Source organism: Aythya marila (assembly GCF_965140915.1).
Source record: "Aythya marila genome assembly, chromosome: Z".
Classification (NCBI taxonomy): domain Eukaryota; kingdom Metazoa; phylum Chordata; class Aves; order Anseriformes; family Anatidae; genus Aythya; species Aythya marila.
Window position 1 is genome coordinate 64,378,783 of NC_139080.1, and position 27,327 is coordinate 64,406,109.

At 38.3% G+C, this 27,327-nt stretch overlaps 1 protein-coding gene across 4 annotated transcripts in view; it reads left to right on the plus strand.

Moving 5' to 3' along the window:
- The window catches only part of ZNF608 (zinc finger protein 608), an 80,318-nt gene that overhangs the window by 42,547 nt on the left and 10,444 nt on the right, over positions 1 to 27,327 (plus strand). The window lies entirely within an intron of this gene.

Sequence of the window (27,327 nt, forward strand, 5' to 3'; positions counted from 1 at the left end):
AAAAAGAGAAAAAAGATGAAAACAGAACCACTGTGAATTTCCATCTTTCTTAACGCAGTAGAGAAATCCAGCTAGTTCATTGCCCCTTTCCATTCCTTCCTTACATCATCACTTCAGATCAGCGAACGTGTAAATATGCTGTTATGTTAAATGTTAAATTTGGTTTCTAAATGTCAGCCTTCCTCCTTGAACATACGCACACTGCAGGCTGTAAGTAGTGCTAGTCCTACAGCACTGTTTATAGATGCAGTGCATCTCTGTGGCTTGGGGGGTGCGTAATTTGTTTACTGCCCAGTGCTTGTCTTGTTGCTCCACTCTTAGGGATAGAGATGTGATGCTAAGCAGAGCATAGCCACAGTTCAGTTGCAGTAACTGACCGAGAGTATCCTAAGTGTCTTATTTATCCGAGTTAGTAACAGCCAGTTTGTCTGCAGAGAGCTGGCAAATGCCACATTTTACAGCTCAGTGAGGTTGGGTGCAACCATCTTGGTATAACCCCAGGCAGAGGATTAAAAAAAAAAAAAAATCCAAATTCCAGACAATGCTTACATAAAAAGCTACGTCTTGGCAGACTGCTACAGAGGAAGACTCCCTGCTCTGCTTGTACATACATAGAAAACTATCCCTTTTACAAACAAGCATATGGGGGCAGGGAGGGTGCATAGAAAAAGGAAGGAGGATAATTGAGGTTGGAAACATTTGCTTGGAGCTATTTGAATGTGAAACTGAGCCTGCTCAAGCAGTGAGGTTATGAAGACTGAAGGAGTTGCTTTAAGAAAAGCAAGAGTTTTGAGCATTTACTGCTCAAAAGCAAAATCTCAATAGCAGCAGATTGCTTAGAAGTGAGACCATTCCAGTACAAAATGCTTGCAACATGTGGCGTTTGGATTTGTGGATAGCAGGGGGGAGAGATTGACTGCTAATGAAGAAAGCGTGTATGCGTGCAAGTGTTTTCTTACTGAATAAATATCACTGGAGTGAGGAATAAAAGCACAACTGAAATGATACCTTTAACTGGTGTGGCTCAGGGATTAAACCACTTATTTAAAGATGTTCTCACAGTCACTAAAATTTTGTACATAGTTTAACTAGTTCGGACAAGCTGTGGTCTTCTAGTTTTGCTAAGTTCCTATGTACTGCTCATGTTGTACAGGGTGGTGAATGAGAATTCTCTCTGTTATGGAACTATGTTTTCACTAGCTCAGATAAATACCAGTTTAATAAAAGAACTAAATCTTTTTTAAAATACATATATATGTTTAAGCTGTGTAGCAGAAAGATGCTTTTGGCATTGGGATTAGCTTGCCTGCACAAGACCAGTGTGTAGCCTAACATGCAGTTTTTCATTTTTTTATAATCAGTGGAAACTTAAATTTTGTCACTCTGAGTATATATGCATAATTCTTTCCAATTGTTATGATGTGGTAGTAACTAGCTACCAGTCTGGAATTGTTGGTGACAATCCAAAAAATGGAACAAAAACCTCGTTTTAAGAACTTTGAACAGTGAAAAGGTTTTTGGCCTTCAGGGTTACTAAAAGATTACAGTTTGTTTTTGTTCTGAGACAGGTAGACAGGAAAGGTAGAGGTTGAGTGTGAAGACAAAGAGTAGAATATCGAAAAAGAAAAGCTCAAGGGAAATAGCTTTCTTGATTTAGACTGAAAAACTAGCTCTAGATTTATTAAAGCTAGTGTTGCAATGGAAACCACAATTGAGATTCATTAATTTTATATCCCCAAACACCGTAAGATTTAAGGGAATAAATAGCACCTGGTAAAAGAAAAAAAAAAAAGTCATAGAACTAGTTACACCCTGAATTTACTACCCTGACTAAGGATTCAATCATTAAAAAATAAATTAATTAAGAGGTATTTAAGAAAAGCCTTCTTTTTTTCCTACATTTTTTTGGCAGATGTCAATTAGTTGTTAAGCTTCCTTGAGAAGTTTCTTAGGGCTTTGCTTTATGTGATATTTTAGTGTACTTAAGTGATTTTGTTTTGTCTGAGTTTTTTGTTTGTTTGTTTGTTTGTTTCTGTATAGTCATAACAGCTAGAACAGCCTATTGGCTTTTTTTCCAGTGACTTAGCCAGTGGTATAGAGGTCTCCAAAAGAAAGGAGCTGAAGTTAATTGTAGGTAGATGTTTGCTCCTAACACTGAGGACGAGTGTTGTGGAGAAGCAGTTCCAGATCAATCTTCAGTTAATCTAGAGATGTTTTTTTTTCCCCCACTCACTTTAAAACTTCTGCATTTAAGTAGGTTGAAACAAGTAATTATGTTCTACTGCCTGTTTACTTTCCCCTACAGTGACTGAACCTATACTTCTTAACCTTGTATTCACACAGAGCTGGCTTTTGTGGATCTTTTAAAGCCTGAGGCTGTATGACCCCCCCCCCCCCCCCCCAACTCCCCCTCTCCCCGTAGTTAGGAGATTTTAGAAGTAAAAGAATAGTCTCAGGTTTCACTGAGGAAGCAGTTTTCCTTAGGGAAGAGATTAGCTGATGTCAATTTGTAGAGGAGTCAGTAACACATTTTGCTCTAATGTGTGTTACAGATTTTAAAAAAGGTTTACTTTGTAGGTTATTCACTACAATTTTATTAAAGTTCTGAAAAATCTTTCTGTAGATTCTGTCATTAATGAAAATGTTTTGCAAGAAATTAATTTTTGCTTCTTCAGAAATTTTGTTCAAGCCACTCTTGGTGGCTATGAAACTGGTACAAGTTTGTCTGCCTTCAAGCCAGTTTCATCAAAAGAACCTCCAGCTATCAGTTAATTTCATTCAGTTTGAGATTAAGAAGCATCACTGGTTATAAACTTGAGCAATTAAAAAAAAAAAAAAAAAAAAAAAAGAGAGAAAGGTGGACAAATCATCCAAGGTTGGAACTGTTCCCAGCTCGGGACTTGTGTTAGCCATAATCAAACCTGAAGGTCAATCAGTGGAAGCTACTGTTTGTTACTTAATGAAAATACAGATTATTTTTATATGAATTCTTTAATAGGGAAACAATATTTCATTCATGGTCCACATGGATTTGAAAAGTCTTTCATTTTTTCTTTACTGTATGAAGGAAAGAAAAGTCTTTTGTTAGTCTTATAAAAATTAAGAATTCAGTATTTATAAGAACATCAGATTTCTTAAGTGGCTATGTAGTTTAGTTCTTTGACAGTAGCCACTCTCTGAACTTTCTCAACACAGCCAACTTTTTGCACACCCCAGCTAAGCCCCATTTCCTCCAGAGTGGGAAGGAAAGGCCTTGTTTTTTGAAACATAATGGCATATTTTGTTTCTGATTAAACTGGCTAGTCAGCCTGTTTTGGCAACAGCTGTAGTCGAGAAAATGTTCAAACATCATTTTACTGACAAGGGAAAAGAAGGCAGCAAAGTTGTGCTCACAAATGCTGGTACAAGGCAGAGACATCTCCCCAGTGCTTCCAACTTGGGCTGATCCAGCATGTGAAAGCCTGAGGCACCCATTTAACAACACACATTTTCTTGCAGCATAGTTCTTTTGCAAACTTCCCATAACAAACCTTCATGTCTTGCTTGAAAGTAGTCTCCTAGACTTTGTGTGTGTCCCAAAAGTTGTTCAGACTCGTTTCTTTGACTTTTCCCTTCTCCAGAACATGAAGATTTGGAGGCCTCAACCTCCATGTTGTTGTAAGGTACAGCTTCATGCCAACCAGAAACACTGTAGAAGCTCAGATTTACCAGTTGGTGGTGTGTTTTTATGAAACAGGAACCATAAGACTATGTCAATTTCTTTGCTTTTATCCTGATTCTGTCCAATCAAGTTACTTACAAAGTGAGTAAAAATATGGAGGGAGAGGGACTCCTAAGGGGTTTGGCTTCAAGACTGTTGGTGGTGATCAGGTTACAAATGGTTCTGTTGGTCTAGACAAGGAATTGACAGGAAATAACTTAGAGAAAATGTTTTTGTATCCCCAAAGAGCTGTCTTCAAGGGGCACAGTTAGTAATACTGTTGTGAAAACCAACCTCCATTTGGACAGACAGCTTGATGCAGGCAAAGCTGCTAATTTGCTTTCAGCTTCAAGGAGATTTAGAGTCTTTGCATCGCTGGCAGTAGCACACAATGTAATTGTTATCCTTCTGCTTAATCTTCAGTCTAGCTGTATTGGCTTGTTGTAGCTAGGAAGGGCTGGAATGTTTACCGAATTAGCTGAACCAGACAGCTTCTCTTGAAAGTTGCTACGGGACTCCTCTGACTTTTTTGTATGTTACAAGAACACTCACTGTTCTTTTTGTGATTACATCTAGTCACAGAAACCCCACATAGAAAGGAAAATAAATTGGTGGTTATGAAAAGTAGGTGACAGAATTAATGTTCTTATACTGGCAACGTTACTCAGTTATTAGGGGCTGTCTGTAAATAACAGCTTTGCTTTCATCTATTTTCTGCCTCTTTCTTCCACAGAAGCAATTTTGTAACCCTACAATTTTTAAATACTTTAAAAAACCTAACTGTGTACCAGGAGATTTGTTTGCATTCCTATTATTCATTTTGGCAATGTTTGTGGACAGCAGCTGCTTACGCTTTTCGAATTTGTGCCATTAACATACCACTGGTGTAAACCTAGCTTGATTCACCAAAAACGCAATCTTCAGAAAAGGGATATAGCGTATCATTGTGCAATTAAATTATTTAGTCAGCCTGGTGGTTAAGCTTGGGTCAGCTTTGAAGGGTAAATTTCATTGCTGGGATACATTCTTGGCTATGAATGAATGCATGAATAATCTTTCTTTGAACCTTAAGATGCACAATAGACACAATAACTCTTGAGTTGAACTTTACAAGCAGAGCAGGCTGATTTATGGGCAGCTGTTGAAAGTGCTCCTAGTCAAATTATTTTTTAATCTGTGAAGTAGAAAGCTGTAGTATATTAATTACTGTAAACCATTGCAGTGGTAGACATAGAAAAGCTATGCAAGACTATGGGCTTTTAATTTATAGATTAAAAGAAGAAATAATGATTTTGACAGGGTACACTGCCATAAACTGAGAATTACTTGTCAAAGGGCTCCAGCAGACAAATAGCTGAAGGTGTTATCAGCCTCAACTGCTCAGCCTGTTGATCTGTGTAGGTTACCTCCCATTTAGGAGAAGCAACAACAGGGATTGTGTATGCTTCCCAGTACCAGCAAGTTTACAAACCTGCATAAGCCAGTGACAGTTTCATTTTACTTCAATAATGTGATTGGAAGTGACCAAGGATCTGGCATGTATTTGTTTCTACCCTTCTTGCTCCAAGGGCTGTAGTCTCAAGCAAAGGGTCAGGGTAGATATGCAAGAGCAGGTAACATCTCCCACTGCATCAAGATTTGGCTGAGCTCATCTGCTAGAGGGCTCAGTCTGCTGCAGGGATCGAGAGGTCTTTTTGTGATCAGCGATGATGGCTTGCTGCAGCACCTTTTCCATGGTTGGGGAGGGAATTTATTTCTGAGCTGTTTTGTCTACATTGCACTGTGCTAGGGCATTTATTGATCATGGTAAGGCATTCTGCATTACTGAAGTTGCATCATGGATTTTTTTACTTTTTTTTTTTAAAAGGAGTTCTCAGAATTAGTTGCAGAAGGAGCAATTTGATTTTATTCTCTGATAGTTAACAGACCAAGCAGATGGGAGAGCAGACCTGGAGTAGTTTCTCTGGCTAGCTGCCATGATTCTGTGAATTTTGATTTGTGTGGATATGTAACAGTTTTATTTTTTCCCTTTTTGGAAATGTATGCCTGTAAGTCTTTGGGAAATTAATCGTTGGTTTCCTGTGAAATGTGCACTTGTAAAACAAATGTTGTAGCAATGTGCTGTGCAGACCCTGTGTTGTGTCAATTAGGAAGTGTGACATCAGCAAACTCCATAGGCTGTCAAAGGCTAAAGCACTTTTTAAAGCATCATTCCTTCCGAGCTCTCCAGAGAAAGCATTAAAAAATGACAGAAATTTGAACTGCAGTTCAATACAGTTTTGTGCCCAAATGAGATTTTTAATGCCATTTGACCTTACACTATTTTGAATTTGAAATTAACAAGGCATTCAAATTTGCAAAATACATATTAACAGCAAAGTGTGAGTTGATGAATACTTGGAAATTTGAAATTTATCATTCCATATGGAGAAAGATGAAAAATACAACCCGCATTTCACTCTTGGCCTGTCTTCCTTTCCCTTTTTGCTACTCCCTGTTCCCTCACACTAGAATGACCTGAAAGAAAAGTTACTTAAGCATTTAATAACCGTGATATTGATGATGATATTGCCACTAATTACATGCCAAGACAGCTACATTTAACAGTAAAAAATGCTAGGGATTTAAGTACATGAATGACAGCCTGGGTCAGAGTCCCTTTTTTTTTTTTTTTTTTAGCTTTTTCCCTGGAAATTTAAAGAACTCGGATTCAAACTGTTCAGCATTTGAAACTTGGAGATCAAAAGCCCTTTTCTTCAAAGAGTTTCATGTTGTTATTTAAATGGTAATTGGCTCTATCCTCAGTTTGACTGTGAGCAGTTTAACTTTAGTAGGTTTGGGATTTTCAGTTCCAGTCTTCTAATGGAGGAGGTGATTTGGGGGATGACAAAGTTTAATTGCAAATTTGGAAGCCAGTTAGTAGTGGCAAGAGTTGGTAACTTTGGGGAAGACACATGCTATGGGAGCAACGCATGTTCCATAACGAATCATTTTGCTGCTGTAACAATCATTGTCTTCTTTACTCGGGACTTTTAAATCTGGAGTAGTTCTTCATCAACAGGTGAATGCTTCTGAATAGTGTGGACTGTGGAGGCATAAACTAAAGGATTTGTTATGTTATTTGCCTGAACACTTTCATTTCAATACTGTACTCTGGAGGAAAAATCTTGGCCACAAAACTCTGATCTCCAGGGAGGCAGTTCTTGCAGAGTAGTAATCTTCAGTGAATACTTTCATCTGTAATCTTCAATGCTTTCTGGTGTAGAAAGTGTTATGGCCCTGTGGTGGTTTTAGAAGACAGAGCCAGCATTTTGCTTTAATTCCCATTCACTCTGTGCTGAATTGGACTTTGATTCCTCTCTCTGGTAAGGTCTATTACCTTTAGCTGTCTGTGCGATGAAGAAACATGAAAGCCGCTGTCCTTGTTATCCAGGAAAGGCTCAGATATTTTCACCACTGAGTGTATTGCTATATCACTATCATTGAAGTAAGCAAACTGATCCTGAAGAACTCTGAAGAGCAAGTTAAGACATGATTTTATTTCCTGTGTTTGGTGACTTGGTTCTCACTCTACTGAAAAACAAAAGAAAGAAAACACAATACCCTCAGATACAATTACCACTGAAACGGCTCAGCAGCATTCAGGATTAAAAGGTCTTCGTGCTAAACATTAAACAAGAAGCTACAGTCCTGGGTGAGAGAAACAAACAGAGAAATGTCACTGTGTTCAAAATCCAACAATTCAGTTTGTGTAAGGGAAGGGAGGCATCTGAGCGATCTTCAGAGTGACCTCCCTGTTGGTGATACAGCATCAACAACTGCACCAAGAACCTCTGTGTTTCCTGATATTGTTAGAGGTAGCTTCCTATTCACACGTTCATCTTCCACCAGTTTCAGACCACCCAACATCACACCTAACCTGCAGCCTTTATTCCCTGCAGTCTCTCTCCTCCCCTCCCCAAACGTATGGAGCATGTGTATTCATGTTTTTGCTTTCTGCTCACGGAGGTATCCAGCTGGGAAAATATAGTGTGTACAATACTCTCTGCCTTCAACTGACATTTCTCATAAATTGCAACAGAAACACTGCTATCAGCAGCTTAATAGCAGGTAGAATACAGCTCTACATATCAAGTCTCAGCAGGATACAGAAACTATGGTTACCAAATTTCCAAAGAGAAAGGGTTGGGAGGGAAAGTTTTTATATAAGAATAACTTGGGGGGGGATGGTGGAAACATTTAAAATAGACTCATTGAAAGCTGGCTTTTTGAAAAAAGGGCTTATAAGGGCTGACTCAGTGGCTTCAGCATTCACTTTTTGCTGAATTGTTATTTTAGAAGACCTCACAAGAGGTTTCTGTTCTAAGCAGTGCAAAAGAAAAGAAGAAGAAAAAAAAAAAAGACTGTGCAACAGTTTTTCTTCTTTGGTCTTTTTAAAAAAAAACCCTCCCCTCTAAACCCATTCCTTGAAAACCTTTTTGAAAAAATATACATTAGTTAATTGTTGCTGTAGCATTAAGTGTTTACAACAGAAAGTTCAGGCCAGCTACAGTGTATTTTTGTTGGAAATACAGGTTTGGTGGAAATAGATTAGTTAATAGTGTTATATTCCTAACCACAGGATTTAATTAGTTTCCATTTTGCCCAAACTCTATTTATACTCAAATCTTGTCCAACAAAATCAAAAGACAGCTTAGGTTGGAAAATACATCATAACAGTGAAATGTTCAATGTGAAAATACGTTAATTCAGGGCTTTGTTTGTTTGCTATTTTTTTGTTGTTTTGGTTGGAGGTTGAGGGAAGGAGAATATTGAGACAGCTGAGATCTGAGATAGGTGGTGTATCACAGGTTGCTCTGTTCTTTGTGACCATCACAGAAAGGACAGGAAATACTGACCTTAAATTGTGGCAAGAGAGACTCAAGTCAGACATTAGAGAAGCATTTCTAACAGGAAGGGTAATGAGGCTTTGGAATAGCTTGTCTGGTGGCTTGTGAAACCTGCTGTTAGAGGAAAAAACTGTGAAAACAGTTTTTCTCAGGATAGAGGCTGATGCTGGTCAAGAACCAACTGGGTGGACTAACTGGACTTCTCAGCTCTATAGTTCTGCATTTCCTAGAGCAAGATAGTTTATAGTTGATTTTATTATTATTATTTTATTTTTATTTTTCACACAGGAATTTTCTAGGAAATTAGGACATGGAGTGTCACTTTTATTTTTTAAAATTAGTTGAACAGCATTTAGTTAAACATTTAAAAATGTCAGTAAAAAGGAAATTATGCTGCCTAAACCAGGGCTATATATAAATTATAGCAGTCAGTTATTAATCAAGGGCTCATGAGGACCAAATATGGAACAGAGAACAACTCTCCTTTGGACAGCCTAGTAATGAAGAGACCAACTGTTGAAACTCTACAGCCGAAGGGGGAAAAAAAAAGACTGTGGAGGTGTTCTTGACTGGAAAGTTACCTCTGTGCTTGGCTTAAAATTACGTTCTTCATACCAATACGACGCTTGTAAATATCTCATAATTTCAAAGGACACTTCTCCAGTAACCTTTGCTTTGCTGTAACAATCTTTTAGAGTTGTCTGATGAAGAATGAGGGAACGAAGTGTTACAGACATAATACAGCCTATTGAGATCCAAGAGTACCATTGATTCTGAGTGAGGTGCATAAATAACACTAATCTTCCTTCTGTGAGGGCAGCTGTTGGTTTCAGTTTGGAGAGTAATAAAGATATACTGCTCATGTCCTTCAGTTTTTCAAATTATTTTCAATGGAATATTTTTCCAGCACTAAATATGTGTTAACATGGTTTTGTTTGTTTGTTTTGAGGGTTATTGGCTGTATGTTGATTTTTAGTTGGAGAGGAGAAAAAAATATCTTCAAGGTCTCAAATATATGGCCAGGTATATTTTATTTATGGTGTCCATAATAGAGTTGGCAGCCAGCCATAAAAAGACAGACTTTCACTCAGAGTCTTCCAACTCTTCTCATACGTTCCATTATTTCCTGTCACCTATCAGGACAGTATTTAAGATTTCCTGTTTTTGTGGTGTTTTCCCCATGAATGACTTTATAAGCCAGACAAAGAGACTTCATAGTGAGCTTTACCAAACAACATTCTCTCCTGTTCATCATTCATTTGGGCTCTTTCTAAAGGTCTCCTTTGCACTGTCTTTGAGATTAGAAGACACAGTCATGGGAATTGTCCATTTAAGTGGATTTGTTTGTGGCCTAACCTGTAGACAAACCTGGAAACAAACCTCCTTTTCTGTATCTTAGAAAACCTGAAGAGGCTGTGAAGTCACTAGTCCTTCTTTCATGTCTTTATAAAATACCTGTCTTTTTTTATATCGGTGTATTAAGTACTAACAAAGGATAAGATAATAAGTTTTCTTTCCTTATTTTTTTTTTTCATGAAGTTTTATGAAGTTTAAGGTTCTCTTGAGTTTCTCCATTGGTCAAGAATTTTCTTTTCAGAACAACAGAAACTTACCAAAAGGAATAGTAATTCAGTGTATTATTATTTGAGGAAAAGCAGATTGCTTCAAGCTATGATTCTGATATGCCTTCAAGACCTTATTAGAATAAAAAAAAAAAAATAAAAAAAGAAAAAAAAAGTCTATATTAATAGTCTTCATAAATTATTTGGTAAATCTTGGAGTTCTGGTGGACCAAAATCAGATTTTTGTGTTCTCAGAAATATTTCTCTGGCGCTAAGTAGTTTTATGAAGAGGGGGAAAGACATTTTCAGAGGAAAGAAACATAAATTTAAAAGAGTTTGCAAAACTGAAGGGAAGTTAGAATGGAGCTGCTTGGTAACAGAGAATCAAGAGTTTTTTTCATGGTATCCCTTTCCTTCAGTTTTCAAAATCTTCTCACCCTTCTCACAAATGAAAGGATAAAGGCAGTAGTTTTCTACCAGCGTACCAATCCTGTCAGCTGGGAAGAGACCACAAAAAGCTGAGGTTGTGGGTTTCCTTTGCAGCAGTTTTTCTGTGTCCTCAAGCCTTTTCGCCTTGAAGTCTGATTCAGTTCGCCAAGCAGCCTTACATCTGCCTATCCCTAAGGGATTTCCTCCTAAAAGAGGCTGTTTCTGACTATGTATATAGCGGATCAGCCTCTGCAAAGAAAATGAGGATGTCTCCTAAAAGATGCAAACTGTAACTGGACTGTCTGTCATATGGTGAGGGGAAAAAGGCATTTTGTATATCCTCTACAGATGTTTTTCATGGACATTCATTAAAAATCTAGTTATACTTCTGACTGAATATTTTGGTACATATTTTAGGTGTTTTTGGGTCTTTGGTGAGAAGAATATATCATTTCGTGTTACTAAATCTGCAGTCCTCTATCTCCGTTGTTGATCTTTGTTTCAAAAGCAATTTGTCCCTCTCCTGTGGCTTTTTCATAGGTCATTTTAACATTTCTTTCTCAAAATGACTTTTGGAGAGGCTCTTCAGCCAGAACAGGAAAAATCTTCCCGGAGAAAACAACTGCTCGGTAATGGGCAAAAGTCTTAATTTTGTTAAGTTCCCATAAAGAGGCAGAAGGATCTCCGTGTTCTTGTGTGCCCTCAGCAGTTACCGTAAATAGTTGTCTTTTCTGTCTCTGTCAGAAGAGTGACCGTGAGGAGGAAACCTAGCCTTTGCAATCCATGTAGCTGTCTGACTGAGGCGAACCTGTGAGGAAATGGTGCCACAGCCTCGGCTGCCTTCATGGCAAGGAGGGGGGCTTCTGCTGAAGCAATGCGAAAGGCAGCCAACTGTCATTCCTTTCACACCTTCCCGAAGTGTTACAAACTTCTTGTTGTGACATCTGTTGTTAGTGCATTTGGTTGTCTGCAGTTCAGAGACGTGGCCCATTGCTGGGAGCGGCGGGTGGAGGTATACAGAGGGCTGACCCGGTAGCACTCTGTCAGCGCTGCCATCTTCTGTTCCTGGTTTTGCATGATTCCACTCTGTCCTTCCCTCTAAGCTCCTTTAATCTCTTGGTGAACATTACACAGAAAGTACTTAAGGAAGGGGGAAGACAGTATTGGTTTTGCTGATTTCTTTGTGGCTTCAGATGGTCATCTCCAGTGTCAAGGACCAAGAGCAATGGAGAAGTCCTTCCACACATTTGTCTCCCACCCCAGTGAGGCCCACAGTCTCCAGTGGTTTAATCTCACCACAAAAAAAATGCACTGGCTAATGGAACCGTGTTCCCATGTTGGGACTGAGAGAGCTAGATTACGTATGTGTTTGGTACATGGTGCTCCTGTCTGACAAAAGGAGAGGTCCACCTGAGGTATGTAGATTTATCCATGTAGTGTAGTGATAGCATCATTTCACTTGCTTCCTTCCTGACAGAAGGCATTAGCTTTGGTGGATTAGCTGCTGTCTGAGCAGAAGTTATTCTGACAAAGATGATTGTGTAAAGAGTGAGCTGTAGTTTTGTATTAGGAGAGAGGTCAGGAAATTAATGCATCAGAGGATTTGAAGAGAGAGAACAAAACATTCCCAGAAGCCTTGCTTTTGTGGCCTGTCAAAAGCGGCTTTCTTCATGTGGTCAGAGAGAAGACAAATGACAATAAAACGTAGTGAAGAGTTGTACTTAATCTGACTAAATATTATACATAAAATCTTTATCGGACTTTTTTATTCCCACTCTTATAGGCACATATTTTCAGACAGTACAATTCTCCCCCCCTCCCTTTTGATCTTATTCAGGGGTTGCAGGACAAATTAGCTGACATTTTCAGTATCATAAATAGGATTAAGGGTTGTACTAGTTCATTCGGGTGATGTTTACCTAGTTCAGACATGCCATTTCTTTTTGTGTCATTCAGACTGTATAACTAAGCACAATTCACAGTATAGTGGCAATCAAGTTCACAAATATTGTCATCACAAAGATGGGAAATTAAAATGTTCAGTGCCAAATTCTAGAAAGAAATTGAGGTGAGGACTGGAAAGTAGAATTGTACTCCAGGGTCTCTTGATCACTGTAAGGTGCCCTTTCCAGTGAGAGCCTGTGAAACAGTGAAGAGTCTGAGAGAAGGGAAGAATTCTCCTCATTAATTCATGTGACAAGGAAGTGAAACAAACCACACAGCTTGTACAACAAAGTTTTTATTGCTTCATAAATTTTATTGAGATAGAAATTAACCAGTTTCCTCTGTGTTTCAAAGAGAGTCAATTTGTGTTTATTGACACAGGGGAAGCTCATCTGTGTTCAAGAATAGATCTGTTTTCTGTTAGAAAAGGCTGCACTTAAGAGAGATTTTTCATACTATAATGTATTAACATGACATACTACGCTCAAGAATCTGTGGGTTTTGATTTCTTAATTTAACAACAACAGTTTTCTACCTGATTGGTTTCACGATAAGTGTTGAAGTATCAAAAAAGAGGTACAAAATTTTTAAGAAAGCCTCTGTGAAATGCAGTAGACATGCCAAAGCCAAGGAATCTTTTTATTCATTTCCAAAAACTTTTCAGCACTGCATCCACATTAGTGCTGCTGCCATGTTTATTGAAGCATTTAAACACTGTTTTCCTCCTCATTTAAGGAGGAACATTAGCATGGGTGTGCTACGTAGTGGCAAACATATTCAAGAATTTCTTTCATTTAAGCTGTATTATTGAGTAGGAGTTTTACACTGGATTAAAACATACGGAACATATACAGCTTTATTTGGGTTCTTCAGTATAGACAGGTCCTTATTTGAAATGAAAGCTTAGTGAGCTTTGAACATCTGAAAAATAAAAATGTCTAAGCAGAGCCCTGAAACATCACCCATTTTTTTCTCTGTTTTTACAACAATGGTTGTACAAGATGGGATTTGCAATTTAACTTATTGCTCTGAGCAATAAGTTAAATACCCCCAAATCTCCTTGAAATCAATTTCTGTTGATCACGCATGCAGATTGAAAACCATGGCTTTTACCCTGCGAATAAAATTTACGTTCCCTAGAAGGCAAAGAAGGCTGTCATTTCATGCTTCCTAACCTTCATTGTCTATTTCCCTTCAGTACACACAAGCCCAGCACGCCTGCGCACACAAATGCACATTCTAGAGGAACAGCTTTCTGCTCTGTCAATTTTGTTTTATAAAAGCCCTGTTTTCTTTATTGCCTTTATCTATTACATCTGTAAAATTTATTTAAGCAATGACAAATTTCTCTTTTGGGCCTAGAGTCTAAAAGAATAACTACTGTCAGGCTATTGGTAAGAGATTTGTTGGATATGACTGTTCATTAAATTGCAAGGAGCTGTGGGTGAGGCTAACTGTCTGAAGCTGCTGTGAGTAGGTGGGTTATGGGCTGTACTTAGTGAATATACATCATCAGAGAGACAAATGTGCTTCAGCAGCCTCTTGTTTTGTTCAACTAAAATGGGTGTTGATTTTGGAAAGCTCAGCGAAATCGCTGTCATTTTTCTAAATCAGATATCATTCATCCTACAGAGCACCCATGAAAAACATAATTTAGATTAAATATAGCAGCATTACTTCTCAGCTTTGTAAGTTGACAAGAATAGCGTTACATTTATTTCCATTTAAAAAAAATCTGGAGCTGAATGCAGTGCCTGTGAGTGATATCTAATTGACAGCACTGTAAACATAAATCCTTTTTTTTTTTTAACCTACACTGCAAGTGCAGTTCTGGGTGCTACAGCACTTACCTTTTAACACTTCTTCGCTAGTTTTTTCTCAGCCACATCTTACTTCCTTGTAGAGACTAGAAATGTGACGTTGCATGCATTGTTACTGTTTTTAAGAAAGGAAATAGGAGAATATTCAGATAGGTAAAACCTTGAGTTACTAATACTGTGACTGATCCACAGTAGTTATATAAATAAATTGAAAGGCTGGCTGTATTTTATTTTTTATTATGCTACTCCAGCACTACTAGTGCTTCTTTGTGCTTCTCTTACTGCTCTATTTTTTCAGGTATCCACCTAGATACCTGTGAAACTTAATCTTCACCAGAATCTGAAAATGCGCTATTTGATGGACTACAAATTACAAGTTCTTCTTATTCTTCGGGGTGTAAATATGCTTTCAGCTGAAATCCAGGGAGGGAGGTGAATCCTTCATTTGAAACAAGCCCTTAGTCTGCACTTGATCTCCTCTGGTTTTGTATGAAAAGCCGTGCTGGACTGAATGACAGCTGAAAGAGCAAGCTGCTGTATCAGGGGATTTAGCAGAAGGAAGCTGCTGTTCTTTCAAACTGAGTATCGTACCAGTTCCCGTCCAATTGTGAAGTCAGTGCATGAACAAATACGTGGATGAACCAGTTTAATTAGAAGTGCCCCTCACTATCTTAATAGCGATATTTTAGTTCAAGAAAGTAACTAAATATTTACATATGTCTATAAAATGCTATTCTGTAATTTAAAATGAGATTAGCCTTTCTAAAGGCTGGATTTTTATTTTTTTATTTTTTTTAATGGCAGAATCATATAAAGCTACAGCTAAGTTTAAAAGAAGAAACAGTCTCTTCCTTCTTCTTATTCAGTATCCAGGGAAATTGAATTCTGGAGTTACTGTATTTGGCTGCTAGTAGTTGATCAAGAGCTCCACTCCTATCAAAACAAGTCCTTTGCAAGCTGATTTATCCTCCCTTTCCTTTTCTTCTTTCCAGTTTTAACTCTGATAAAGAGGAAAAAAGGCATGGAACTCTGCCAGCTGTAAAATCCAGTCATGTTAAGCAATGTTGAAGTTCTTAGACAAAAAAGGGTTTTCTGAACATGTGGTGACGGCACATTATGACAGTGTAAATGGCCTGTTGGTGGTAGTAAGATTTATGCATGCAACTAACGTGATACATAGTTATTTAAAAATAATTGTAATAATTAAGGGTGAATGTTTTCAAAGGCAGTGCAGTATTGTTCTCTGTCATTGTTGCATTTAAATGATCTTTAGACCTCAGCAGAACGCTGTGGAGAAACAATGACACCAAGTCAGTTCTGAAATTGTTTTTTCGGTTTGAGCACAACATGATGCTGATCTTAAAATGCTATAGAAAGGGTAAAGAAAAACATAACCCGCTTGTCTGCAGTTAGCTTATTCCACGAGGGATATTTTTAATCAAATCTGTTTTGGTCACTGGTTTTCTAATACACTTGCAATGTTAGGGAACATACCGGTGTTTGTATGACAGCTCTATGAGGCTGAAAGGTTATAGTTCTTGTTGTGCATCTTAGCAGATCTTTTTTTTTACTGTGTTAAGATGATGAGACTATCTGCTTGAATGTTAGTTACACCTTTCTTTCATGCAAATCTGTGTCTAAGTGCTGATGTACAGAATCGTGATGATGATTAGCAATTAGGAATGTGTAACTTTCAGGGAAAGGGCTTCTGGGCCATTGTTGCACAGCTCAGAGTCAATAAACTCTGGGCAGCTCACAATAGCCTTTTTCTTTCTCATTGAAGCCTTGGACTTGCCCTAACTTCATCAGAGCAGGGAAAAAAAGCATCATGTGAACAATAGGAGCCGTGGAGTTTGACTTGGGCCGAATGTGAGGAGGCTGTAAAAGCTGTCAGGGAGCTTGATGGATTGGCTCTCACGCTGCAGTCCTCAGTGCAAAGCAATAATGTCCCTGCCCCTTGTGAGGGGCTGGATGTGCCACCTGGGGTCACAGCTTATCAGCCTCGGGGGCCAGCGTTTTTTCAGATGAGGCCAAAGTGCAGTCTATAATTCATACAGAAATTTGTGTGTGGATTCTGGAGTAAAGCGAGCTTTATCTTGATATTGTTTGCCTGACCAGCGAAGGAATTAAGTCATGTCTGACATTCCAACCTCTTTTTTTCTTTTAATGACATGGGAAAATAGTTTAATAATACTGAAATATGTGATTCTGTCATCACATTAGCTGTACTTGAATGAGGGAGGACATGCCTGTGATGCTCATTTGAGGGATGTTTCATTGCCAAAAGAAATTTTAGCTGATTATGTTAGGATTCCTAGAACTCTTAAGACTTTATTTACATTTTGTGGAACGTGGGCTTGTACTCTATGTCTGAATGGTTTTGTTTCTAAACCTAAGAAGGTCAAAGGTGGATCAGATCTAGTGCATGAAAAAAGCCAAGTGAGGCTGTACTAGCAGGCATAGTTCACAGCCGGTCAGGGAAAACCAGCCTAGCTCTTAGCAGTAAGGGGAGAAACTGGGACATGTGGCATGAAGGACACTTGAAGGAAATTTGTCCATGCAATGACTGGCAAAATGAGAGAAGCCTAGCAGAAAGTGTACTGATCACTAATGGGAAATCTGCTTGCTGGTAACTTCCCTTGGCATTGCTTCAGTAGTGATGGAACAGCTGGGAGAAGTCAACTGGTTAACCAGACATTTTACTAGTTTACCCACTTGGGAGGTAATTTAAAACAGGGAAAAGAAAATCACAGTGAACTGCTCTGCAGAACTGTGACATCTATTGAAGCTGGTCAGTTGATAAGTAGCTAACTTTTGTTCTGTCCCAGCGAAATGACTACTTCGCTTCAGTAGATGCTAACAAAAGCCCTTTTACGTTTCTTCTGCTCAAGGAGAACGCTATTAGTCATAGTTCATTAGGCTTGTTTACCAAAAAGAACTGGTGTTTTACGTGTGTTACTGAAATACTTGTACATGTTCTGGTCTTCTTCTCCCCTAGTAAAATATAAGAATTTTATAGTAGGAAGCTTAACACTGCCTGCTGTTTTTGAAGGGAATTACAAAAAAAAAAAAAAAAAAAAGTAGGCCGTGGGAAAGGATCCGTAAAAATTGTAGCACTTAGCCACCTTCATTTTTGAGATCCTTTTTTAAGAGCTTGGCAATGCATAATATTTGTTTTGCAGTTTTGAAATCTAGAAGGTGGAGTTTCAGGCATTGTTGTTTTTTTTTTTTTTCATCCACTAACTATAGGAACAACAGACCTTAAAATAATGTTACTCCAAACCCTTAAGTGAAGCAAATATGTAAGAATTGTATATGAAGGAGGGCATCAGACTTCAAAAGTGTTTTGTTTTGTTTTTAATCTGTTTTTCCTACACAGAGGAAATGGTGGGCCTCACCATAACATAGTTAAGTGATTCCTTTTAGGTGCACGGGTGGGAAGGAAGTAGAAGAGAGAGAATTCTCTGTTATATTTGCAGTATTCTAATACATGCCCCGTATTTGAATATACACTGATTTTAGTTGTATAAATTTTACTGTGAAATTTCACAGTAGGGTGTCCCTATATTAAGGTCTTAAAGAAATTTGCCTCCACAAAAATAAAACATGTCTCTGCAAACCCCAGAAACTGAACAAATGAAGAGGTACTTGTCTCCTGCTAGCTGCTGCAAGAAATCTTAAAGGAGTTCTGTGAAATAAATCCCAAATGCCTTTTTTCTTCCCCTTTGTCTTGGGTGTGTCTGCCTCAGGTGTTTACTTACCCTTTTCCCTTACTTATCCTGAGGACAAATCTCCACGCAGTAAGCAATGCTTCACTCAAGCACACATACAGACGAGCATATGTGCGCAGGTAGAATGCAGGTCAGTAGATTTCAGTGTTTTCAGCCAGCAGCTTAAAATTACTATTTTAAATTCCAGTGAGTGGAATAATAGAGAAGTTATCATGTCTAGTAACTGCAGTTGGCCTTTGTAAAGAGTGGCTTGTTAGGAGGCTTTATGATTTACTGAGGCCACAGCTGGCTGCCAGCAGAGCTACAGGAATGTGTTCTCTCTTGGGCCTGGTAGCCGGAGATGAAAAGGATCCAAAGCTGGCACAAAAGCAAATAAATGCTTTGACTTTAAATAAAGCATCATAATTTATAAGAGGCTCTGCTTCTCAATCCCAATGAGGTATATGGATCAGCAGCAGCTCTTTGAGGTTGAGCAGAATTGTCTGCCTGGCTCTACTGCAATTCTGGTATCTGCAGCCTACAGATTTGGAAGCATTTTCATGGTTTGGGCTTGGAATTGTTTCTTTATCCATGCTGTTTCTTTCCCACAAATTCTCTCTCTTCCCTTTCCCATTCCTTAATGTTTCATTAGCTGCTCTACTGTTTGATAAATAATTGTAGCACTGTTTGCACCTGGCAGGTCTTTATCGTGATGTACAGCACTGGAGGACTAATCACCAGAGACACTTGGCACTTTATAGGTGCCTTTTGTCATCTGTAATTTGTTTGGTTTTTACTTGCCAAGTGAATGGTTCCTGCAGAAGCAGAGTTCAGAGCTGGGACACAAACTTCTATTGAGATGTCCTAGTACTCCTGTTAGGAAGGGAAAAAAAAAAAAAAAGGAAGGAAGAAAGAAAGGAAAGAAAGAAGGAAAGAAAGAAGGAAAGAAAGAAAGAAAGAAAAAGCGTAAGCTCTTTAAGGCTTCCTTTGTGTGTGTGTTGAAATAGATGCACACACATGCATTGATGCATGCACACATAAATATATACCAGCTTCCCTATTTCTGCAGCTGCTTCTCAACAGTCTGTCTGCTGATGAAAACAGTATTTCTGTGGTCTAGAGTCAGAGGTGAAGAATAGGAAGAAGGCAGATAATTATTAAAGGAACTCCTGAATGTTTGTCAGGGTGAGAAGAAATGTTTTTCTCTTTTTGGTCTTACTTCTCATATTTAAACAATAACGATTTGCCCTACACTTCACTCTGGTTTTGCTTTGCTATTTACTTGCTTTTAAGGGTGAAAGAGTTTTGGGAGAGGAATAACTAGCTGAAGAGATCCTGTAATTAATATAAACTGCAGGAAGCAAGTGTGACAGATGAGTTGAAAAGCCCTGTGTTCTGTTGCTTATCTCAAGTGACATATGGTCCTAGCATTACAAGTAGAAGCAGTGGATTGCATGTGTTTTTTTTTCCTTTTTTCACTCTACGAGAAGGCAGGAGAATGTCTGTGTGTTCCACAGTACCACAACGTAGGAGCTGAAATAACAGTCCTTGAGAAGGGAGCGGGAAATTCACAGGATTACAGAATAGCATTTCTTTCTTCTAAAATTGACTGTGTGACATCTTTTAGTGTCAGGGTATGTGAATCACAGTTATGATTACTGAAGTAAAAGAGAAGAAGAATCTGCTAGAAACAAAATACTTTATTTCTGAAACAGATTTGGTTTTCCTCAGAACACACAGATGTTAAAGGATTTTCAACTTAGATTTTTAGTATCAACTGAAATAGTGTAAGACTGCAGTTTTATTCTCAAGCGTCACTGGAACAGTGAGGTGGTTCAGTTACATTGGCCAAAGAAAAGGTAAGGTTTGTATAAAAACAAATCCTTAGTTGTACTCTGGAGGTCAGAAACCCATGGTTAGTTTATAATAACATTAATTGCACTTTTTCCTGTAAACACATATGTGGTCTGACATTCAAGAGGTGTAACAGCAATTTATCCACAAGTTTTTCTAGTCCTGCCAAAATCTAATCACTTTCATATAAATTTGACAGGAGAAAATTATGTTGGTTTCTGTGGCTTCATAGTTTTCAAAGTCACCACTCGAAGTAGCTTGTATTTTAGTAGAACTATTCAGTTGTGGATAAACCTACAAGCCATGTGAGACCCAATCTGATGTACTTTCTGTGAGGGTATTACACAGTTTTCATTGCATCTTCTGTTGCTCTGTTAATGAGTATAGCCTTGTATTTCATTAGGACCATTTGGTTTTCTTTCAGCTGTCCATTTGTATTTAGGTATTGCTTGTTGGCTATTTGTTAAGCAGGATGTCTTTAGAAGAAACATACACTGAAAAAAATGGAATGCCATAATTATTGTTATTACTGATAATGAATCTTATTGATTAGATGTTGCCAGTCTTAGAGAGACAACCTATCTTTAGCATTTTGGTCATTGCTTTGTCTGGAGGCGTTACCATTTCAGGTCACCCCTAGCAAGAAGTCTTCTAACGTGCTATTTTCTTTTATCATAAAGCTGAAAAACAATAACGTTACTAGGGAGGCACTAAAAAGGAAAGAAAGCAGAGCTTCTTGTAGCTGACCAGTCAACTGAATATTGACCAACTGTCTTCACGAGAAAGAAATTGATGGCAGTGAATAAGCTAGAGTCTAGTTTTCCAAGAAGCAAAATGATTTTCCCAAATCAATACAGCTCATCAGACTTCAGAACAAAGGCTGCAGGGGATGTGACAGTGATGGAAGTGGCTGTGTGTTCTTCTGCGTATTAAGCACTTGGGCTTGTGAGGGAACAGGCCCTTACTCGGTTATTTCAATGCTTATTCTTCTATACGGTCTGGGATAAACCTTCTTATTAATAACATTTTATTAGGTAGCATGCAAAGGTTGTCTCCTTGCTGGCCTGACTCCATGGCTTCAAGAGGTACTCACCCTGTAATTGATGCTTATTTTCTGAATACAAATGACAGTCATGCAAGTCCAGGGAATATATTTTTTGCCTGTATCTCATTAAAGGTATAACACAGTTTTTAAATCTAAGGTGGTGGTTGCAACTTTAAATACATTGTACTGATGACTTCATACTAAAGAGGGAAGGAAACGGCATGCTGTTGAATAAAGTGTGTGTCAAATTTAGGTTGACATTACTCAGAACTTACTGGAAGTCACATGGATGTGAGCTGAGTTTGTTATGCTGTTGAAGAGTCTGCTGTAATTTATGTGGCCAGAATAACACCAGCCTACTTTAGCCACCAGCAGGGCAACACGATCTAAAATAGCAGTTTTTAGCCTTTCAGCCCTTTTAACCTTTAAGCTTACTATGCTTTCATAAAGTACTAAATTAACACCACAGCTAAGTGTCTCAGAGGTTTATGACTGCACCAACAGTAATTCATTATGCATCTTTTCCTTAATGCTATCCAATCTTCTCAGCTTCATTGCTACACAGTATTTGTTCAGATAAAGTCCAATGTCCAGGATGACTAATTGCAGATCTGTGCTCCAGATGGTTTGATTACAGGATGTGGTTAAAGTGACTTTTCAAACATCCAGCAGTAGAGCACTTTAAAAAAAAAAAAAAAAAAAAAAGTCTTGCATTTCTAGGCCACCTGACAGTCATTACATTCTCAGACTTCCTGATGTTGATGCCTGTTACATGTGCACCTGCTGTAGATGCAGTTAAGTTCTTGTGCCATGCTAGACAGTGTGATTAAAGTAGTAAATAAACTGTATGTCTACAAGATCAGCATTCAACGTAGAAGACTTGACTTTATACATAGTGTTTACTGTTAATTTTAGATTACTTTCTTGATGGAAGCAATCAGGAAAATATAAGCCATTTGCATTGCAAGTCTAATATAAACATTGTTCTGTGTTTTTCATGCCTGAATGAATTGCAGGTGTATATGTGGATCAGGAATTTATGACGATGTGGTGGATATTGTGAGGCAAATGAGTTATGCTGCTCTTACTAAACAAATAGTAATAAAAAAGCTTGAGATAATCCTAAGGTTGTAGATTTTCATCCGCCTGCTTTTTGCACTTGAAATACTTCAGTTGGTGTTAGAACAGTGATGTCAAACAGATATTTGTGGGATTAAAAAGTTCGTTGTGCCAGATGCAGAATAGAATGTGTTTAATCCTTGGTGGTGGTGTGCTCACTGTTGATGGATATATATTGTGGTTTGGCTACCCTATGCATGTCTGTATTATTTGTACTTATTAAAGCTGGGACAAAAGTCAAATGGAATTTGGTTTGCAAGCAAATTTGTGGATTCACTGATAATAAAGATAGGAGGAACTGATTTTGTTATAATGTTATGTCAAATGATGATGTAATGCCTTGTCAATATTGAGAGCTGCATCTCAACTTTGAAGACATAGTATATAACAGGAATATTGCTGCAGGAATGTCATACTACACTTTAAAAAAATAGTCTTATGATGACTGCAAAGCACTGTATACTTTGGCAGGTCTTCCTTTGCCATCAGCAAAATCATCTAAAATAAATAAATAGCATAGTATAGGCAGTAGGCAGAACTGTTAACTGATTGGGAATTTAGGGCAAGTTTTCCTTTAGGTTTAAGCAGTAGTTTTTGGTAACTGAAAAAAAAAAAGTAAAGAAAAAAAAAAAACAAACACCAACAAACAAATGATTCCTAGTTTTGGAAGATCTTCTGGATAATCTTCAGTAAATCAGTTACAGAAGTGTTCAGTAAAGACCTTGTGCAGTTTTCAGCAGAATTTAGAAGATAATTTTGGGTCAGATTCTCTACTAAGAATAGAGGGAACAGCTCCTTTTAAAAAAGTGAAGACATACCCATTCACCCTTTCAGATAACTGATCTTTGAGTTGTCTAGGAAAATAACCAGCTTGAACTAAAACAGAATTTTTTAGCAGTTGCTGTGGTCTGAAAACAAAAGTAGCCTATGCTGTAAACGTTAAATCAGGCTTTCCAGTCTGATTAATTAATGTCTACTTACACTGGACTTTGAATGTGTTTGTTTTCTAAAGCCATTATTTTCAAAAAATTGTGCCCTGCATTTAAGATAATAACAGGGTAATTTGATTCCTAGCCATGTAATCTCATTTTTAGAACTTTGACTACGAAGCATAAAAATTCTTGGTTTATGTTAATTGCAGAAAATGAAGTTACAAAACCTTTTTTCTTTAGGTGAAAGAACATCTACTACAGTGTACATGTATCTTAAGAGATTTGGGTAGATCTTTACAAGCTTAGCACAGCTGCTAGAAATGCCATATCAAGGTAGTTAACATGCACACCATCCTGGCTTGGTGCTAAATATCTCTTGTACTAACTATTTTTCTATGTTAAGACGGTGCACCTGCATTTGTTAGATCAAAAAAAAATAGCCATGTTCTTTTACATTTAAACAGCAGAGTAATAATATTGGTTTCTTTGTTTCCAAATTTTTATGATATAATTAATAGTAAATAGCCAATGACATTTTAGTGCTGCTTTTTGCTGTTCAGTCATTGAAAATAAGGAAATGTAGGGAAAGGAAAGATGTATCACATTCACAAAATGCTTCAAAAGTGCTTCTTCCTTTCTGAAAGTAATTTTAATCACTTTTGTGACATGTGACCTTTCATTCCTTAATAAAATCTGAGTAGAAATTGTCACATGCTTATGTAAAATTGTTTCTTGGTCCTCTAGGCACGTGTTAGTTTTTCCCAGCTAGAATTGGCTTACTTTTTGCCTGGAGTCCAGCTACCTGAGTTATGATTATGAATATGATGAGTGAAGAAAAAAAACTCATAATGATACATCCAACATGGAAAAAAAATAAAATACATAAAGCCTTTTTATTGCTAACAGGCTACAGAGATTCCCCTTGATTTAAGGGAGGGACATCCATTGACAGCAGTGGGCACTAGGTAACATTCTGTGTGACTGTCACCTTACATTAAGGATTGTGTATGATCCTATCTTGGCTAATAATGGATTTTGGCAGAAAAGGTACTGACTGGTAGGGGAATTGAATTGTAAAGCTTCTAAGTAACATGACCCCATTTCCCTGTATTAGATTGCATTTGGCAATCCCTGAGCATTATCAGTCAACCAGTTACTGTGCCCACTCCTTGATGATAAAGAGTAGCATTGGTAGTAACTTTTGAAATTTTCAGAAGATGATTTCTTATTCTTGGCTACTTTAATTTAGCATATTTCACACTGAGGACTGTGGAGAATACAGCTAATTTCAGGAATACTGCAAGTGAATAGTTGAGTAGTTTGTGCATGGAATGATAAATGAATTAAATCAAGAAATTTACATTCCTGTTTTGGGATAAGTTTCTCTCTATTAAATCCAAATCTTGTTAATTGTGCTCTGGTAATTGTTCAAGCTGAGTTGATGACATTACTTGTTAGAAGAAACATTTGTATATTATGTATGTATATTCACAATTGTTTGACTCTACCTCACAAAAACTGGACTAGACCTTTTGACCAGGTTTCCTTAATTAGAGTCTTAGCCCAAATACCCTTAGTTAACACTGCATTACAAACGTGTATTTTCTTCTTCCATTCTTCAGTAGTGTTTATTTTAAGTAGTTAAAGCCTTCAGGGCTTTTTTTTCTTTTTTTTTTTTTTTCCCCTCAAGTGAAAATACATTGCTGTATTCAGGTATTATGAAACCTGTGGGATTTTCAGACTGCCCTCACATTTTCTGTCTTGTTCAGACAATGCTAAGGAAATGAGTGTTAAAAGATTGTTTCAGTCTAATGTACAGTGTAATGTACTGGGGAGTTTCTCACTACAGGGGCTCCTTACATGTATGACTTGGTGCAGCCCCAGAGAGGTTTGATCCTGCATGTGATACACTGCTTACCTCATGAGATAGAGCAGTACGTGCAGAGCTCACACATGCTCAGATAAGAGAATGGCCAGCGTGCCTATGAATTCCTGCTCTGTATGCTCAGATGCATTATTTGGAGGTGAACAAAAGACTGCTGTGGTACAATTTGTCTGCTGCCTCTGAGACCTGGAAGGAAGTGCCAGCAGAGGCTCTTGTTTTGTGCTGGAGTTCTGTGCTAGGACAAGAATTTTGGATCAAAGAAACCTGTAACAGTACACCCTGACTGGTGCAGCAAGAATAATACCTTCTCTTTGGTCATGCCTCTAGCATACAGAGTAGACTACTTACCTGCCTCATATCCGTTTTCATTTCCCAGTGCTTTAGTCTAATAAGCCTGCCAGTTGCACATTGCCTTAGGGGTCAGTTCTACCTCCCACGTTACTTCTATTCTTTTGACCCATTTCTGTGATAATTTTAGAAGATTAAATGAGCTACTTTCACTGCCTGTTCTGTAGAATCTTACCTGTGGTTGAGTAATGTGCTGTTCATTAGGGAAGGGAAATGTATTCTGTACCATGGTTACTCTAACACGGCGTGGGGATCAATCTTCCCTCCTATTTACATACTGGGACCTTCACTAAGACTAACAAAATTAATGAGATGCTAAATGCAACTGACTGTAAGGGAGGAACTTACTTATGTTTGCTTTGAAATATTGACTTTCTTACACTTGAAGGTCATTTGAATGTCTTCTAAGAATTACTGAGATGCTTATTGATTTCAGGGTTTTATTGTTACGCCTGCTCCACGTCTTATTTTTTTGCCCTCTGTTCTAATAACAGGTAATAAACTATGTGTTTTCTAATGGGTAACAGCTCTTTCATAAATTCATTTACAAATACAGCACGCATACAGAGAGAAGCAAGAATTCAGATACTGAGGGAGGTGGATACTCGTTAGAGGTATACCTTTATTTTGTTTGAAGTGCCCATTGCATTTTAACAACAGGAGGCAGGGGAGCTAGCTGGGGAAAAAGGAAAGCGTGCTGAGGGAGTGGGGCATGGGGGTACTACCAGATGGGGCGCTGAGGGTGCCCTTTTGGGAGATGTGTTGCCCCAAAGTAGTGCTCCATGTGCAGGCCTTCCCTCATGGCACGTGCCTGGGTCTGCTGGCACGGCACCAGGCCAGGGAATGAGGCCAGGCTGCAGCGCTCTGCATTGGGACCGGGCACTGCTGGCAGCCTCCCTACCGGTGTGGTTCCTAACTGTGCAGAATTAGGAATCACACCGGTAAGACCAAGCAGGCAGGCTCAGGACACCTGGCACGGGGCCATTCTTATATCTGCAATGGAAAAGCTAGAGCCAGAATATGGGCAGCACAAAGGGAAAATGAGTCACGGTGCTGCAAGTCAGCCTCGGTGTCTCTTACAGGTCCAAAAGGCTGCACCGTGCCAGTCGGCTGGGTAAAATAGTGCCTGCTGCTCCATTTCAGTGTTACCTTCTGATAAGAATAGATAGCTGTTACCTGGTGCTTGTCAGTGGTGGTGGCCAGTGGAGTAAGGCGGTCGTGTTGGCTGCTCTGTACACAGGGCCATAAATTATCTGTGCGAGCAAGGGTTTGAGGGGAGCCTGAAAATGTTTAAATGACATCCCTCTCCACCAAAATTCAAAGTCAGTTTTAGGTGGGTAGGTGTATTTGCATTTAAAAGAAGCCATAAGTGGAGAAGCAATTAAGTGACAGTACGTTTTTTAAAAGGAGTCCTCTTTCTACGTATCTGTGTAGTGGTTTCTCTTAGCCATACTACATGATTGAGATTTCATGTCTAGTCCCATGCTTTGCACAGAATAAAGGGAAGGCAAATAATAAACACCTCTGTCTGATGAACAAAACTTATAATGCATCTGTGTGTGTGTTTGTGTGTTTGGATATATGCAATTTCAAATAAACAGAAGCGTCATTATCATATTGTTCAAAGCAGACCAGATTCTTCTCAGTCACCTACTGATTTAAACACTGTAACTGGTGCTCAGTTTATGCTGGCTGGCTGCCAAACGAAAGCAATTATGTGCAATAATAGCAAAATTAAGAGGTGAGTGTTGCCGTTTTACAACAGGACATGGCAAAAACCATTTCCTTCTGTCAGCTGTATCTTGATTGAACACACAGATAGGCGCGCACGCACACACACACACGTATGCACACACATTTACACACACATTCTTGTTCTTTATCGTTTGCTTTCTTTCCTGTGGGTTTTAACTTGAGGTCACTGAAACCAGAAAAGAGGAAGAGTATAGACCACAGTGTTTGAAAGCAAATGAGAATAAAGCTCTTGCTTTGTGGGAAAGAAAAAACGTGGAAAAAAAAAAAAAAGAACAAAACGAAAAACCCCCTCTCAGTTATTGTTCTGACTGTGATAATACTTTGTTTTTCTCCCA